At 40.1% G+C, this 19,401-nt stretch overlaps 1 long non-coding RNA gene across 4 annotated transcripts in view; it reads right to left on the bottom strand.

Moving 5' to 3' along the window:
* LOC144930159 (uncharacterized) overlaps positions 1-19,401 on the bottom strand; it is a 154,274-nt gene that overhangs the window by 122,234 nt on the left and 12,639 nt on the right. For all 4 annotated transcript variants that reach the window (XR_013635263.1, XR_013635264.1, XR_013635266.1 and 1 more), the window contains exon 2: positions 3,231-3,345. This is a non-coding gene — a long non-coding RNA (uncharacterized LOC144930159). The remainder of the gene's footprint in view (positions 1-3,230; positions 3,346-19,401) is intronic.

Below are 19,401 nucleotides of genomic sequence, written 5' to 3'. Positions count from 1 at the left end.
AATTGTTTAAAAAATGTCTGCTCCTAACTTCTGAAACCAGAGAGGAATGATTCCACTGCCCATCAAGGATTATCTAAACTAAATGGGCCATTGTGGAACATCATGATGCAAAGACTGGGTTAATGGCCCTTTCACACCCATGAAGGTGCTACATGCAAGAAAGCCTGTCCCATGAGCTTGAACGCTGGAAGAAAGGTATAAAACATAGACAAAAGAAAATGTTCTCTTTTTGCTGTTTGGATTCTCTCAGGGCTGGAGCTTGGAAACAAAAGCAGAGATCCCCAGGCTCAACCTGGTTTAGCTCTAAAAGACATTCAGTGCTCATAGATTACTAAATCTATCACCTATTTGAACCACAGACTGTAACTCATTTGTGTATATATGTTGCCGGTGTTAACCTGTACATAACTCATTTATTTTTCCAAGTTAATATAATCCTTAGATAGTTTACTACAGGATTGGCCATAAGCATCATCTTTGGTTTGAGGTCAAAGGTACAAAAAGTGATCTGGGGTAAGTGACTGATCTCTTGCGACTGGAAGCAACCTGAATCTTTTGTGATCTTTGGTATATGGCAACCAACTATCACTGAGTCCAACTTGTCTGGGTGGTAAAATAGACTGGAGTGCTCAAGGGGACTGTCTGTGGCTCTATGGTAAGATTGTTACGGTGCTTCAGGAATTCACACTTGTTACTAGGTTGGTGAAATGTATCGAATTTACCACCCATTTTTGACAATCTGCCCTCAGGTTGGCACTCATGGTCATGAACTACTCCAGATAGTGATAATAGCCTTGTGTTCGTACTGTGATGTAATAAAATATAATCTGAGCAGAAGCTCGCATATACACATTCCTGCCTTACATACTAAAAACCTTAAGGTGTCAGCCTCAGAAAAAGACAAATATAAGAAGGGCTAACATGGCAACCTTTCTTAGAAAATCAGTTGCTGTGGAAACCATCAGAAGGGCAGAAGCCATTAAGTGATAAAATTAATGGATAATTAAAACTATTTAGCGAGTGTCCAGGATATTAGTATTCTCTAGAAATGTCTTGTGTATATTTACTGATTCAAACTACATTTATGTTTTTCTTCATTTCCAGTTTATAATATCCGACTACCTTAGTATAGGGCAAAGATCATTTCCTGGAAATTAATCAGCAGCTGGAGTTAATGGCTCCAAACTATTGAGTGCTCCCAGATTACCATTAGCCTCCAGGAAATGCCCTATACCAAGGTTGTCATGGCTTGATTCAGACTTCAAGTGTTTTTTTTTTTTTTGTGAAAAATTCAAATGTTAAGTCAGTATATATAGCAAATATGACACATACAGAATTATCAAAGCAACACTTCCATATTGCTATCAATAATGGTAATCACATTAAAAGTTCAAGTGACAAGAAATGGAAATAAAATTTGTCTGCATCACCAAATACTGCTATATCAGTCATATGGTGAAACCTAACTTCATATTTTGGTTGATGAACATATGTATAAGATCTTTAAATTCTTTAAAAGTAAAAGAGTTAGGGGACAAATGTCTTTGGTTTCAGAGTCTCACACACTACAGAAGATTGGGCAGGGGGAGAGTAGGGTATGGTAATGTTGCTTTTAGTGAATGTGTAGGCCTGCTTATAAAATATCACTTTTTAGTGATATAAGAAGCAAAAGCAATTATGGCCTTGTTACTAAATATATAAAAACAGACAGCATAAATGGGAATGAAGTGAGGGTAAGAGTTCTTTCTTGGCTGTCTGGCAAGTTTTTGTAGACATACGCATTTTCCTGTCTTCTTTTAATTTAAGCATTCGCTTAAACATATTAATAAACATTTTAATACTGAGTTATTTTAAATCAAAAACAAACATCAGTATCTCATCAGTCAATTCCATCTGTTCCCAAAGTTTAGAATACTCAGTTCTGCAATGTGCAGAACACTCTGACTCCAATCCTGTAATCCAGCCGCATGAAAAGCAGTCTCATTAAAATCAGTAAGACCACTGATTAGATTGGGGCTGTGGTGGTCAGCACCTTGCAAGATAGAACCCACAAAACACACCAATCTTGATCTAACTGCTGTCTCACTTTTCATAATATGCATAACTATCATGTTTTAATTAGCTACCATTGAGAGCAGACAGAAAAACATGTACTTGGAACAAATTGAAGGTACTTGTGACGGTCACACCTGACTACCACTTGTCAACAAGTTGTTCCAAAAGCAAGAGACTTCTTTCTCTGCTGACACCATTTCAAGTTTGCTAGGAACTCTCTCCGTCTTCGACATTCACCTGTGAATTGCAGACTGAACTTTCTTGCTTCATCTATAGTGTAAGGATTCTAGTTACAACCCATGGCTATTTTTCATTTAAAAACCTTTCAGTCATTTCCACTGCTATTTAATATACACTTATAAGTAAATCTGAATTCTCTCTACCTGATGCACCTGTCATTGTAATATCCAGATAATGGTTACATAAAGATTCTCATCAAATTTTACTCAAAAATGTGGCCTACATTCTTCACTTCCCTTATCATAGCTGTGAAAAATCCTGGCAGGGTCTCTTCAGTGGCCATCTTCCAGGAATGCCTTACAGGGTCTTTTATGAGCACGATTGTGTTGCCCCTCACCAACAAAGGCATTGAGATCAAGCTTCTTCTGAACTCAGATGGTAAGGAATGCCACTTTCCTGGGCCCTCTACCATGGGGTCTCTTCCTCCACCCCCTCACAGTGTTGCCCTCTACCTGGGACTATCAGTAGCAATGAAGGAAATTATTTTATTGCAGGGCCATATTTTTTTTTCCAGCCAACATGTCCCAGTGGTCCAGCAGCAGCATGACATAGGGTCAGGAAGAGCTACATTAGGAAACCCAGGGGAGCTTCAGCAGGGTGAAGGTACATGAGTGTGACCTCTCAGCTCTGTGGAGTTAATTGTGACTGTTTAGAGCTACAATTCAATGTGGCCACTAGGGGGCACACAGCAAGGAGATAAGAGTCTGTGTAAACAGGAAAGAGACAGTTTGCATTCACCTGAACAAGAATGTCCTGGGATTCTTATCTGTACAGTCTTGTTCAAGGAACAAGCTGTTATCAGCAATGCATCGAGCTAGTTCGTTTACCTAGCAGTCTAGAAGAACAAAGCCTACAGTTGGAGCCCTCCGAGAAAAGGTAACTATAAAGGGGACAATCTGCTGGTTACCCAAAAGGAAGGACCTCAGATTGTTTACCTGCTTAGATGAATTTGGTGCCAAGTACAGAGAGAGAATCCATGCTTGGACAGCTGTATGGATCCAGACATCAGGAGAAGCATGTGATCTTCCTGCTACACAGTGCCTTCATGCTCTGTAAGAAGTCAGTCAAGTGTTAGGATTTTTCACTGCAGTAAAAGCCTCAAATCTTCCCCTCCTTTTGTTTTCAAATGTCAAACAATGAAACATTGATTAAACAGCTGTATCTCTTTGTTTCTGTGGTATTTATGTCACTTATCTCTTTAATATCTGTGTGCCATGTCCACTGGAATTCCATGGTAAACAATACATTGCTTCAGCCATCTCCCAGTGAAATATACAACCATGGCAGCAGGTCTCCAGAGGCAGCCAAGGTACCATGCACTGTACCCATCACTAATGCTTTAATCCATTAGGTTGTACAGAAATTTAAGGGCTCATAAATTGATAAAAATTGGCTGTAAAAGGCAACACACTCCAACATCTTTAGTGCTTTAATGTTGGTGAGGAATGATTGGCCACAGCTCCCATAGGCAAATATTTCACTATCACATCTGCTAGCTCATATGCTATGACCTACACTTTGTGCTGTTTAAGTAAAAACAAGTCCCAGTTCAGGCAGCTTATGTGAGTAGTGATGCCTTGATTTAATGCTCCTAATATGCTTTATGCACAAACCAGCAGGATGCCACTGAACCACCTTATAAAAGGCATGAGTTGAGAGGTTTGTGAATATTGAACTGTAAGGCTCTTAAACATTATTCTACAGGGAAAACTCACATCATAAGTTTGTTTAGGGGAAGTGTTGGGAAGGGAAGAACTCCAGAAGTTTCAGGTGGCAGGCATGGAATATGCATTCAAGGAAAGGAGACCAGCTTTTGGGATATAGTTGTGTTTACTAGGTGACAAATAGTACAGTAGAAAAAAAAAAGACTGAAGAAGATGTTGAACATTTAGAACAGGGATTGGCAACCTTTGGCATGCAGCCTGTCAGGGTAAGCCCGCTGGTGGGCCAGGCTGGTTTGTTTACCTGCCGCATCTGCAGTTTTGGCCGATCACAGCTTCCACGGGCCATGGTTCGCCGTGCCAGGCCAATGGGGGCTGCGGGAAGTGGCGTGGACTGAGGGATGTGCTGGCCGCCACTTCCCTCAGCCCCCATTGGCCTGGGACAGCGAACTGCGGCCAATGGGAGCTGCGATCAGCCAAACCTGCGGATGCAGCAGGTAAACAAACCGGCCTGGCCCGCTAGGGGGCTTACCCTGGAGGGCCACGTGACAAAGGTTGCTGATCTCTGATTTAGAGATAAGCCCATTAGCCAAATTTAGGTTCTAGATTTCAAAATTTTCAAGAGTGGAAAGATATGTCTGGATCCATGGGTTTCTCCAGTTCATTAGAGACACATTAGGTGCCAAATGTAAAATTTGGATCAAGATCTGAATTCTCACGATCTCCACTCCCAGTCCACCATATACACAAAGTTTAAGGGTAATCAGATCTAGGTCATTGATTCAATCCCTTTTCTAAAAAGTTATATTTATTTCTATTGCACAATATTAGTTCAGGGAACCTAATGGAGCATCACAGTGATTGTATATCACTTGGAAGGGAATATTAGCTCTCAAGTTTTGTGTCATAAGCCAACTTCTAGCTACTGGGTGTCAGGAGACAAGCTTCTCTGTGGCAGATTAGCCCATAACCACTTACTTCAAGATTTCTTCCCTACCGCAACTGGTAGCATCTACTTTCAGAAGCAGGATACTGAACTAGATGGGCCACTGGCCTCATCCAGTAGGACTATCTCTATGTTTTCCCCATTAATAGGAGTCTGCTTTCAGAGTCAAGTCCAAACCTTGCACACTTCTCCACCTACAGTGTAAACAATGGAACCATTTGTCCTGACACATACAAAGTCAGAGCTTAGATAGTTTCACCTCATGAAGGAAGCATGGTCCAAGGCATTCTATGATGCTTTCCAACCTGAGTTGTGCTGGTGGTAACTACCTCAGAGTCAAAGCAAATAGTTTATGAAAAATCTGTAGGTTGAATGTCCAATGTCTAGGAATACATGATTCTTGATGTAAGAGGAGTAGTGAACATGGGAGAAAACTGTGGCACTTTTGACCTTAACAGCTGCAAGCCTCCAAAACCAATGTACTATACTGATTAAATTTGCAAAATTTGTTTTTAATTTGGCTTTGCATTCTAATGAGCGCCATACTGCTATTTGGCAAAATCTTGATTCCTCGGAAATCAGGACAGATGAAGTCCCTATCAAGATGCGTAAGAGACTATTTTTAACCTGTAAAATGGCATTTTAGTGTCACTAAATATTTTGAGACATATAAGTTGGTAGAATTGAGAAGTGAATGTTTAAATGTTTAACGCCCTAATGCTAAGGGTCCTGGCTTGAGTGTCATGGCATTTTGGGGTTTGCCAAGGATGTATTTTTAAATTGTTTTCATTCCATAGAACAGCTACACAAAGGGATTATAAAATGCCGCCAAATTGTATGGTCTGGAGTTGCTACATAAGGATGAAGACAATGGAAAATAAGACTCTAGAGGCCTGTATACTGATAAATACTATGTTTGTGGGTACACACTAGTAATCAGGCCTACAAAGTATGCAGTTGCGTTCTCAAAATTGGTAGCCACATAGATTGTCACCTGTTTGGCTAGATGTGTTTCTGCATCTCCAAGTAGCAGTACACTGTCCATGAAAGATTACCCACTTGCACACCTAAGTGCATTTTGTAAGGTCAGCTTAGGTTAATAAGCTACCTAAGTATTGTGCCTCAGAATTCTGTCCTACATGATCTTATGAAATATGGCAGAAGAGTGAAAGTCTGAAAATGTGAGAGAAGAGACCTCATATCTTCAGTCTCAGTTAGTTGACAATTAAAAAAATCCCTTTAGAGTTTAGAACACATAGTGCCAGCTTCAGAAGTCAGTTTCTTGCCTGACTAATTTTTTGATAGGACAATATGGTTTTGTACTGGGAGATTTAGTTAACACATTTAAATGACTATCCCACAGTATAAGGTAAAATTAGTATTGCAGTCTTTGGTTTTTCTCCAGATCAATTGAGACTTGGAAAAAGCTTCTATTAAACATTCACAGGGAGTCATTTTATATCTCTATTTCTTCACATGCTTAATGCAATTATTTTGTCATTGTTCCTAAGTCACATTCACTGTCATGTTGATAGTCACTCACTGTGTCTTGGTGAGACTTAGTACTGTTACAATTTGCTTAGAAAATTGGTTCATGTAAGTATTTATGCAGAACCAACAAACAGCTTAAATTCATTAACTGTGCTGGTTTTGTTTCTTCAGGTGTTACAATAAATAAAAGCAAACACACCTCTAAACATCAACAAATAAGCAACATAAAGGAATGTCTCAGAAGTGATGTGACGGAGGAATAAGGAATACCACCTGTTGCTATTAAATCCCCCTTCTTATCATCAGGTTTCAGAGTAACAGCCGTGTTAGTCTGTATTCGCAAAAAGAAAAGGAGGACTTGTGGCACCTTAGAGACTAACCAATTTATTAGAGCATAAGCTTTCGTGAGCTACAGCTCACTTCTTCAGATGCATATCGTGGAAACTGCAGCAGGCTTTATATATACACAGAGAATATGAAACAATACCTATTCCCACCCCACTGTCCTGCTGGTAATAGCTTATCTAAAGTGATTTCCAGCACAAATCCAGGTTTTCTCACCCTCCACCCCCCCACACAAATTCACTCTCCTGCTGATGATAGCCCATCCAAAGTGATAACTCTTTACACAATGTGCATGACAATTAAGCTGGGCTATTTCCTGCATAAATCCAGGTTCTCACATCCCCCCCACCCCCATACACACACAAACTCACTCTCCTGCTGGTAATAGCTCATCCAAACTGACCACTCTTCAAGTTAAAATCCAAGTTAAACCAGAACATCTGGGGGGGGGGGGGGTAGGAAAAAACAAGAGGAAACAGGCTACCTTGCATAATGACTTAGCCACTCCAAGTCTCTATTTAAGCCTAAATTAATAGTATCCAATTTGCAAATGAATTCCAATTCAGCAGTTTCTCGCTGGAGTCTGGATTTGAAGTTTTTTTGTTTTAAGATAGCGACCTTCATGTCTGTGATCGCGTGACCAGAGAGATTGAAGTGTTCTCCGACTGGTTTATGAATGTTATAATTCTTGACATCTGATTTGTGTCCATTTATTCTTTTACGTAGAGACTGTCCAGTTTGACCAATGTACATGGCAGAGGGGCATTGCTGGCACATGATGGCATATATCACATTGGTGGATGTGCAGGTGAACGAGCCTCTGATAGTGTGGCTGATGTTATTAGGCCCTGTGATGGTGTCCCCTGAATAGATATGTGGGCACAGTTGGCAACGGGCTTTGTTGCAAGGATAAGTTCCTGGGTTAGTGGTTCTGTTGTGTGGTATGTGGTTGTTGGTGAGTATTTGCTATCACCAGCAGGAGAGTGAATTTGTGTGGGGGGGTGGAGGGTGAGAAAACCTGGATTTGTGCTGGAAATCACTTTAGATAAGCTATTACCAGCAGGACAGTGGGGTGGGAATAGGTATTGTTTCATATTCTCTGTGTATATATAAAGCCTGCTGCAGTTTCCACGATATGCATCTGAAGAAGTGAGCTGTAGCTCACGAAAGCTTATGCTCTAATAAATTGGTTAGTCTCTAAGGTGCCACAAGTCCTCCTTTTCTTATCATCAGAGTAATTAATGCCACTCTACCATTGTTAACAATTGCATAACCCATTCCCCTTGTTTCATTTTTCTATTAGAAATGGGTTTTAGGAGCTTCACCAGCACTTCCATGTATATAATCATGAGTTATGGAGGTGATATCCATGTGATAAGATCTCATGCACCTTTGACCACTTCATTTGCTCTCTCCACATTAAGCCTCTCCAAATCTCTAATACCTCACAACGCTGCAAGATATCAAACAAGGGCTTTTGGCTGTTGGAAAGAGAAGATTAACCATTTTCTGATAAGACACTGGAGCACTTGCTTCTAGGCCTTCGAAGTCATTAGAATTTATTTTGTAAAAATAGCCTATTTTGCTGTTGGTCTTATTTTCACCGCTTGTGAAGGGTAGGGGCTCCCCAATGCCCTCCAGACGCCTCTTCAAGTTGTTTATAATATCCTTGTGACAGCACAGGAATTTTTTGTAATATTTTATATGAATAGTGTATGCCTCAGGTTCCCCTATATGCTGCATATAGGTGGTGAGAAAAGATTGTTTATTCTGTGCACAGACCCAGACATACAGGGGTTACTGATGCCTACCAGTCTCTCCCTGGACGTGGAGTGCAGGCCCCATTCTGAGAAGACAATGGTTACTCCCACTGCCCTGACATTTGGTACCTAGCAAGTAACAAGCAGGGCCCACCCCACCTCAGGAAACCAACCATGTTTGACCAGTTGAAGAACAAAGGCTGATAATGTTTGCCCAGGGACAAGAACAAGGACTGAGGAGGGGCCAGGTAGGGGGTTGTTAAGAGTGGGCTGCTGGAAACTTGAGACTGTCCTGAACTGGGACAAGAGAGCAGTCAGAAGGCTCTGGGCTGACCAAGATGGATCATGGTGTAACTTTCTGTTCCTTATGCTAAACAAGGACTTTTACTGTTGTGTTCCAGACATCTAATAAATCCTACTGCTTTTACAATACTGGCTGAATGTCACAGCAGATGCTGAAGGTGGGTGTGCATTGCTCCCTTTGGGTGTACAAGTTTTTCTTGATGTCCAACTCGAGTAGACTCACTGAAAGGTGCTCACAGTGTGAAGCAGGGGTGCTAAAGGCTCGGAGGTTCAGTCTAAGGAGATGATGAAGTCAAGTGGCTTACCCTGGTGAATGAGTGAGACCCTAATGGGTGTTTTGCACACTGAAAGGGTCCTCCCAGGGACAGTTCTTCCACCAAGTTCATAGCATATGAGGGATTCTATAAGAAGGATCCTTTCCTTTCTTTCCCTTCCCTTATGAAAGAGGGGAATCTAAGTGAAAGCAAATAAAAGCAAAGGTGGCCTGGCTCTCAGGGAGTCTTTCTGGGTTCAGACTTTGGGATTGGCCTATAAGTAAGTCTATTGTCTTATTAGGGTCTACCTCCAGCCATGCTTCTTGCAGCATCCTGCTTTGCAGCTTGTCTGCAGCTTCCAGAGCAGTGAGTCTTGCAACTATCTCCCCCTTGGCTCTTCGCTTGCTGTGGTCAGCAGTCTGAGATAGAGAAGCCCTCCTCTTTTTTGCCACCCCTTCCTGTCATAAGTTTTCCTTTTTTAAACTCTCCCCCCCCCACACACACACACACGCACCCCTTCCAGGCAGAGCAAGCCTTACACGTGTACCTAATTAGTGCTGAACAGGCTCAGAAGACTTTGTTAGTCTTCTCTCCACCTGAGTGAGGGCATGCCCCTTTGCACAGGTTTTTATGGTTGCCTCAGACCTGTACAATTGACTCATAACTAAGTATACAAGATACAAAAAAAAAGCTATTAATTTTTAAACCTTCCAAAGCATTTCTAAACTTTTGTCTTTAATTTACCGTGCATGTCAAGTTCAGCATGTGTGTTATGAAAAATACTCATTTTGGATAATGGGTACCATCCATTGTTGGCTTTGTAGACATCAAAACTCATGCCACTAAAATGTCTGTCAACCCACATGATCCCATACTTAAGCTATAACAGTGCCACCTCTCACTGATAGAGTCATATTTTGACATTCACACATTATAGAATGCATGTCCCTAACTGTGGCAAATAATCATACTAGTGCACAATTCTTGTAGTGCAGAGTCCCTAAAGATATGTTCTCCCCTCCCTACTCTATGACATGTCTTACACTATTCAATCCAAAATTGTATTTCTTCCTCTCCTATACATTCTATTGACACTTTATATTTTAATCTTCCAAGTAGTCAGTGGAGCTGCTGTGGAGTCCACCCAGAACTTAAAACTGCCTTCACCTGTAGAATCCCTAGGGGATAGCAGCAGTGCTTCTGGCTCCACTTTCCCCAGGGGTCAGATACTCTCAGACACAGAAGGTGAAATTTGCATCCACATGCATTCAGGCATGCATCTGGTCCAGAGTCTGTATAGCACCATATAAGTGATAGATCACATTTTCTGGTTACCACCACCTTACTTCTCTTGACTTGGTTCTCCAAGTGTTTCCCTGCCATTTTCTTTCAGCCTTTGTCCAGCTCTTGCCACCATAATATCATCCTAGCAGCATCATCCAGACAAGCTCTGTCCTCTCTCCAACAAGGGGAAAAAAATCAAGAGGACCTGCTACACTCCTCTGCTAACTATTGCCACCAGCCAGCAAGTCTGCCCCCCAGTCCTGTTCCCCAAGTACACCAGCAGCAGAGGTTTCACACAGTTGTGGTACCACCACTGTCTTTTCCAGGGCGGGAAGTACCATTGCCATGGCAGCCATATGGACTGCAGAGGGCCACAGCTAGAAGGCATCACAGGCTGAGCATCACATGACAGATGTTTTCTTAACTCTCCATTTCCTGCTTTTCAGACATTTAGATTTTGGGTTTTTTTGCCCTCAAAGGGGCAGAGTCAAGGATGTGTGGTAGGCATTACCCTAGCAGGTGTGCTTTGTTCTGTTGTGCTTGTTTTCTGGTTCTGTGATGTTTCAGCCTTCCGATACTGATTTCCACATTTTGGAAAAGTATGAGGACACTAGCTTTTAACCATAACCTCTTTAACACAGATGTCTGTTTGGGAATACTCCTGGATTCATGTATGAGGCCAATCCTTCCCTCAGCAACTGCCTCCAAACAAGAAGCGATTCACATTTTTCCTTCATAAATGGAAGGTCATCTGCCAGAAAAAACAGCAGTATTTATAATATTATTTACTGAGACACCATGCTTGCACCATCAGGCCCTTGTTTAGTCTTCCCTTCAACCCCGATTCTTGTCCAGCTAGTGTCAGGCTACTGAATACTCCATAAACAAAGGAATAATCCAGGTGAAGGCAAAAAGGAGAGGAATTGGAATAGCAGGTCTGTTTACTTCCAACCTCAGACAGAGGACAATCCACTTAAGAATCAAAGCTTCAGATACCTCCATCCATTCTGTGATGTGTGCAAGAGACATACAAGTTTTCCAAATGGAGCCCAGTGGACTTATTTGAGGAATTAATGGACCTATTGCCATTTTTCTGCAATATCCCATAGTCATTGTTCTTGGCAACTTCAACGTACATACCTGCAATGGCCAGAATACATGTAGGACTGGTGATCAGATCTTACTGGAAGCAATGGATTTTCCATAATCTATGTCTGGACCCACTGAACTAGATACAAGCTGGATACAATCTTCAGCTTAAGAGTGACAATTAACATTCCACTCTTCTTGTCTGACCACTACCTCATCTAGACAGTGATCAGCATCAGGGGTCTATTTCATAAGGAAAGCTGAACAGAGATGCTTCCAAAAACCTTAGCTTTTCATTATGTTAGGAAGGTAAGCCACCAAGCTTCTGGGATAAGGTGACAACAAACTAGAAGACAAACTTAATTTCAACCATTGATTATTTGGACTCAAGCCAACCCCTGTACTGACCACAAACATAACCATGGTGCACTATAAAACTTACAGGCAGAAAACTACTTGTTGAGCAAAACTCATTCCAAATCTATCTGCCAACAACACGAAGGCTTCCAGTAGGACTAAAGCTGCCACGATAAGGGAAACAAAGAACTTCTCCACCATTACAGCCAGCAAAGCTGTTTTCACTTTGTGAGCCACCTAATCAAGTTGGACAGCATGATCGAAGCCCCAGTCCCAAATATTGACTGAAGCAGAGAGAGTTCTCATTCTGCTTTGCAGCAAAGCAGCCAAATAGACAAGAACTTGCCAAGCCAGCAACCTGATCTGGACTGCTTATCACTGACCTCACTACACTGATAAACTCAGCTCCACTTCAGCTCTGGAAGTCAAGCCACCACTTGCAAAACAGTTCTATGCTCCTTTCAGCAGGTAAAAGTGAATAAACCATTCCCAATGGCAACAACTTATCAATGCTTCCTTCAGAGAAATGAAATTACCTATTTCCCTGAAAGATGCAATCATCTGTCCAGTCTTCAAAAAGCCAGCACTATGGAAAAAGCCTGTCCAAATATCACTCTGTCTCCATCTTCCCATTCCCAAGTGGAAGATTTGTGAAAGTCATGACAACTAAGCTCCAACACATCTGTCAACATTTTTTGCCATTGGGATTTTTTTTTTAGATTGGGGTGTTTTTTTTAAAGATTTTTTGCCATTGGGCTTTTGGTTTGGGGACAGCATAAAACCCCAATGGCACAAGAAGTTAACATCACCATGAGAGTGGAGAGAGCCTGCATCTCCTTGCTTGTAACCTCAACAACTTCTGTTTTTCAGACTGAACTCTTTGTGGCATGTGACTTGCTATGTCGTGTACAGTCCCAGCACAGGGTGACATTAGTCTCGATTGGGACCTATACCTCAATAAATATCTGCAGCTTTTGACAGTCAGCTGCAAAGTGCTGCTGACTTGCTTCTATGATATAGCTAGAGTAGGTGCCACACCAGGGGAGCTTCAGTCATTCTCCAGAAAGAACGAGTGAGTGGTACTAAGTAAGTGCTCCAATTCCCCAAAGTGACACACCTCTCAGGAAAATCACTGTAGGCTGCACTGCCGGGGATGACATAACACTCAACCCTGTCACAAGGATGTCACGATACCTACATGAAAATAGCATCTGGATGAACAGCTGGCTCAGGCTGTACCCAGGAAAGACCAGGTGACAGTCTTTGGACTGAGGAAATGCTTCCAGAACTATTCGGGACAATCTCCTTCTTCCCCTTCACCACACTGTCTCCCCCCATGCGATGCAAAGTCTTGGGTCCTATTTAACTCTTTACTAGACCTAGATGATGTAGTGTCAGGAGTAAAAATAATGCCTTCTTCTACCTTCAACTTGCTAGAAAGTTCCTAGTCACCTTCCTCCTACACTAGAATCTAGGTACAATGATGCACACACTTGTCAGCTCCAGAGTTGATTATTGTAACTCACAGTGTATGAGGCTAAAAGGGGGGGAAAATCAATGAAAAGGTGCCCTCTTACTAAAAGTGAGGCAGCCATCTCCTCAAGGAAACAGGATGCCACAAGCATGACCTTCTATGCTTCATTCCCTCTACTGGCTCTCTGCCCATTTTTCTTCCCAATTCAAGGCACTGGTCATGACCAAAGCTGTGCAAATACTCTCTCAGCTGGTTGGGTGAATCAAAACTAAATTCACTGTGATTTAAAGCCAAAAAAAAAAAAAAAAGTTCTAGCGAAAAGCAAAATATACATTTAAAAAAGTGCTTTTGTCAAACAAAACATCATTTGTCCCAAAACATTTTTTTGTTTTATTTCAGTCATTTTTAAAAACAAAGGAAGTTTGGAAACATCATTGAGAAAACCTGAAAATGTACCCCCCCGACTATGTAGACTAGTCTAGAGCCTGACACTTTATGGGCCATCTCCTTTGGAAAAGCTTTTCCCCTATAAACAGAATGACTGTTGTAGGAAAAAGAAAGAGTTCAAACAGATCTTTCTGTAACAGGGAAGAGAAACATTCATGAAGTTCAGCATGTCAAGCACATCCAATTTATCCAGGAAGCATTGGCTACAGCCATAATGGACATTATAGAAAACCATTGGATAGTCCATCTGTGGATTATTATTTCTTAGATCTGTTCTCATGGATATACAGAGTTTGAATCTCAATTTGTTATTTCATGGCCACTTCTTGCTCCCTTTGTTCTCTCCCCCCCCCCCCCTACTTTTTACCCAACATTTACTGCACCTTCCAAAGTGTGAAGAAAGGAAAAAGGTAATCAAAAATAAACTGAAGAAATCAAATTAAGACAAAGAGCTCAGAGTAATATTAACAGTTTATCTTTCTCACCAACAGAAGTTGGTCCAATAAAAGATATTACCTCACCCACCTTGTTTCTCTAATATCCTGGGACCCACATGGCTACAACAACATGGCAAACTACTGTGTACACTGTATTCCATTATGAATCTGTCCAATATTTTGGCACATCCATCCAATACAACCTAACAATCCTTTTTTTATTCCCAGAAAAAAAAAAAAGAAACAATGACATCTACACTTTCAGTTTGACTAATTTAAGAGTTAGGAAACACACAAGTCAACTGCAGAAGCATGAGAAACCTAGGAAATGCATAGTTAAAACTTTAATGAAACCCAATTATTTGAAAAATGGCTTTGGAGAAATACCCAGTTAAGGCACTAACCTTGCCCCTGTAGTGATACTAGCCTCCCATCTTCACTCTTCTTGTGCCTATGACTTGATCTTTTAACCATTTACCAATAGGATTGAGATTTTCCGGCACCTACACTGTTAGGCAGGTTATTTTTGGATTAAGGTTTTTCAGGCTCCTACATTCTAAGGTTTGTTATTGTTGATTAAGGACTTCTTTGTATGGTGCAATGTTGCCATTCTGCAATTTTATTGCAAGTTTCATGATATTTGGAGTCTAAGCTCCATGAGCTTTTCCTTATGGCTTTAGGAAGTCTGCATACTCTAAAGAGACCATTTTAAATACAGACAAACCATGACAACCATATACATTGTCATTCTCCAATTGTAGCGTCATACTTCCTTTTTAATATCTCTTAAGAACGCTAACTCTGATTTTTTTTTTTAATTGCACCCATCACTGGATTTCCTGGTTTTCAGACATTAGGATTTTGCCAACTAGAACATAAAGGTTTTCCCCTTAAGTTAGAGAGATACCTATTTATAACTTCACTCTATCTTAATGAATATTGTGTCAGGGAAAAATATATATATATATATATATAAGCACTTTTCCTTCTGCACAAAGTATTTATAACTGAATAGAATAGCACTGTATTTTCATAATTCCCTAGTTTTTGTGCATACTTAGCCTGTAGTGTTTTATTTATGTTAGACCTAAAAATAGACTTGACGTTGATTCCTACCCCGCCCCCAACACACACACCTCAAATTTGCTTTCTTAGTTAAGGGAACAGTGCTTTTAGGTGAGAGAAACAGCCTCCTATAATTGTTCTTGATACAAAAAATGTAAATTTTGCATTTAACCAAGAAAACCAAACATTTTAAGAGGCTGATGGATTTTTTGGAAAAAAAAATTAGTGCTTTGTTCTCCCCCTTCAAATATTTTATATTATGTGTTTTGTTATGGCTCATCCGTTATAATGAAGATGCATCAGTCACATTTAATGAAATGCAAAGTCAGGAATTAAACTTGGCAAGACATTTCAGCCAGAAAATTTAAGTAAAGACCAAATGTGCTTGTGCTGGTGTAAATCTAAAGTGACTACATTGGCTTAAAGCAAAAACCAAGCAAAAAACAACAAAAAAACCCCAAAACCCAATACACACTCAAAGCTTAAGTTCTTGCCCCACTCACTTTTTTGAACAGTCAGTTAAAGGACTTGTGCCAGTATAGGTAATAATCAAGTCAGATGATTACAATGCCTCTATTGTTACTAGTATGTGTACAAAAACTTCACTTCCAAATTATGTTTCTGGACATCTTTAGGTCAGAGGCCTCTGGAAGAGTCTATAACACACTAAGTAGAGATTATGGATTTCTCACACTGTATAGTAAAGGTAAAAAGGAATGAATATGTGGAATAGTTTTATAAGATTATAGCCACAGAAGAGTGTCAACATACTACGCTTTATGTATATACATAGTGTGTGTATATATAAACACAAAAAATTATACAGCTTTTTTGGTAAGTTTTCTATACAATATACAATAAAGCCATAAAAGCAAGGACTTTTTATTTAACAGTATATACCCTCTACTTCACCAGAGACAGACAAGTCACAATTACCAAAACTGAGCACCACAGACCACATCCCACAACTTTAACTCTGCCCAAAATTCAAGTAGATATCTCTCCTTCCTTGAAGTTTTGCATACTTTTATGCAACTGAAAATAAGGTCTTATAAAAAGGAAGTGTCAGGCAATGTTACCTCTTCTCTCTCTCCCTTCCACACCCTTTAGTGTAGACACAAGTGTGTTTTAACCTGTTAGTTTTCTTTTTAATTCTTTGTCATTCTTGTCTTTTTTCTCATATCACTGTGGAAGTTGACCTCAATAAAAACCCAATAAACCTCCCCCCCGATAAATTATATATCACTCTCATTTTATGTCATTTTTTTACTGAATTAAGAGATACTTTCAATTATTTTAGACACAATGTTTGCAGGATATGCTTACATGCTTATGTAATTAAACAAAATTTTCAAACTAATGAAGTAAATTCCTAGAAATTCTCTGCTTTCAGTCAACCAGTGACAAGCACCAAACGAGCTAGATGACTATATCTCTTCAGCAATAAAATACCGCTGGATGAATAAATGTTTTGTTCACTGGCAGCTCTGGAAAACAACACAACAACAAGAAAATGCTAAACAAACCAAAATTTCAGAGTTTAGAGCAAATTGAAAAAATTGACAAGTGTTTTTTGGGTCAAATATCTTTTGTTTGATCCTAAACAAAACTTTTGTTTCCAGGCATTTAAAGCTTGTATTTATGAAAAAGGGCTCTATTCATAAGACAAGAGAGCTCTTTTAATATGCCCACTTGGTTAGGACAGTCAGTTGGGATGTGGAAGACACAAGTTCGAATTCCCATTCCAGAGCAGGGGGTCTTGAACCCAGGTTTCCCCAAATTTCAGGCATGTGCCCAAACCACTAGGCTAGACAATTACTCTCTTGTTACTTTGGCCCAATGAATATTTATGTATTTTAAAAGAAGTAGCGCACCAACAGGAAGGACAGAAACCTACCCCAGAATAGCCAGCACCCTGGTGCTTAGGTCACTCATCTGAGAGACCTGTGTTTCAAAGGGATTCTAAACAAGGGCTTCCACATCACAGGTAAGTGGCCTAGCTACTGGGTTATTGGGTATAAGACACACCCCTTCCTTCCAGTTTTGTGAATAGCACCAAGTCTTCTTATGAATCTGGCTCTCTTCCACCCCTTCCACCCCCCCCCCCCCCAAAAAAAAGTATAGTTTGGTAAATTCATGTTAAAAATTGGTAAATTTGGATCAAATTCATGTATAGTTTCATTCAACCCAAAAATGGCATTTTTCAGCTAATAAGCTATTTATCTGTAAAATGTCACCTAGCTCTACCATAAAACCGTATTTATTACCTCCAAGTGTGCTTACACACACTCTGCAATTCAGGTTTATATCAAATTTTAACATTCTGTATCTCTTAGAATATGTTTTGAATGTTGTATTTAAGGGTAAGTTACTGTGATTTGTTTCTGGTCTTGACTGCTTGATGGGAGTCTAATTGCAAGTTGTAGATTTGCTGCAAATTTAAGAACCATTGGCTAGAGGGTAAACCACCACAAGTATCTTCTCAGAAAATATGATATCTTCCCTGTTGTACAAGACACCAGCCTTGTACAGATATGATCTTTAACTCAAGAGAAACTTCTCAGGATATTTATGTCAGAAAGAGACCTGGTTGTGTGAAAGAGTAAGAATATTCTTTATTTGGGCTATTCCAGAGAGGAGTGGTGCTTACGTGTTATCAGAGCAATAAACTAAGTTATATAACTGAGCCCAAATCAAGAGCAGAACTCTTTACTCTTCCTCTTTGCAAACAAAAAAAGCCTTTAGTTTTAAAGATGCACAGAAGGTTTCTAGGAATATCCCGATTGAATCTCATTTCTTTAAACCAAGAACATTTATGGTTGGAAAATGTCTCAAAATATATTTGTTACTTCTAATCTGTTTATTTTTCCTTGAAGAGGAAACCTTTTGTTTTCCCTCAAAAGTTTTAAAATGGCATAAACTTTTTGTAAGTGTTTTAGAGTGCCCTTCTTACATTACCTGCCGGTTGCTTTTAACTCTTGATGCATACGAAAGAGATGTTTGATGTACAAATATGGAATCAAATTACATGCTAATAAGTAGTCCTTTGGGTATCAATATTTATATTAATTGGGGAGTTAGTTATCTGGCAAGGCTTAAGCAACTGCTTACCAAACCCAGAAAAAGACATGAACCATTTTTCCAAGGTGTGACAATCAGTGGAGAACAGAGGTTTAAACCCCCAAAATGAACAGTCAAACCAACTGATACTGCCTCATTGTACTGTAAAAGTATACAAAGTAAGATCTTTTATGAAAGCTTGTAATGTACTAAGCTTACAAGTCATTGTGAGGTATGTATAGAGACTGTGGTTATGAATGTATCTATTTGTGTATCTAGAAAACTGTGCTTATAATTTGTGTGCAGCTTCAGCTCCACCTCACAGCAGGGGCTCCTTAACATCTACACTTGCCCCAGAGGTTGCTTCACATCCTTCAGGGCTTTTCCGACTCTTTACCAGGTAGCATACATTTGTCAAAAGTTTTACCACCCATGTCATATAACAGCCCTGCATAGTTCCCCTGCTCATAGCGACGCTCTGAGCCACCTCATTGCCTAACTATACCACTGTCTCATCTCACCCAGTAGGCCTCCCTACTCCCAGTGGAGTCCTGGCCCACAGCTTTTCTTACCTGTACCAGGCTGTCACCACACCTAGCAGATTCTGGGCTGCAGCACCTGTGCCTCGGTTTCCCTACTGTGAGGCGTAGCTGAATACTGCAGCACTAAATTATGAGCAGAGATTTCTAGATACAGAAATATATACATTTGTAACCACAGTCTGTATACATCTCCCGGGGTAACCATTAAGTTTAGAACATTACAAGCTTTCAGAAGAGAACTTACTCAATATACTTTTATAGCATGATAATACAGTATGCAGTCAGTTGATTCAGCTGCTCAATTTTGGGGAGTTTAAATCTTCTGTTTTCCCCTAAGGGTGGCTGTATCGTGAATGTCACACAAGTATTGTTGAGTAAATAGACCATAAATACTTTGATGTCCATTTAAGATAAAGAATCATTTAAGTTTCAAAAGGCTATTTTAAGAGCTCAAAGACTTTTTCTACAGTGTTTGGACTCTATAGTGTTGAGACTCATTTTAAACAAAATGTCAACTACTATTAAACCCTGATGGAACTAAAAGGGATAGCTCAGAAATTTCAGTGAATAAAATAAAAAGTTAAAACTCCT

The sequence above is a fragment of the Lepidochelys kempii genome, chromosome 2 (genome assembly GCF_965140285.1).
Source record: "Lepidochelys kempii isolate rLepKem1 chromosome 2, rLepKem1.hap1, whole genome shotgun sequence".
In the NCBI taxonomy this organism is placed as follows: Eukaryota; Metazoa; Chordata; order Testudines; family Cheloniidae; genus Lepidochelys; species Lepidochelys kempii.
The sequence above is the reverse complement of the archived record's forward strand: the minus strand, read 5'-3'. Positions and strand labels throughout refer to the sequence as shown.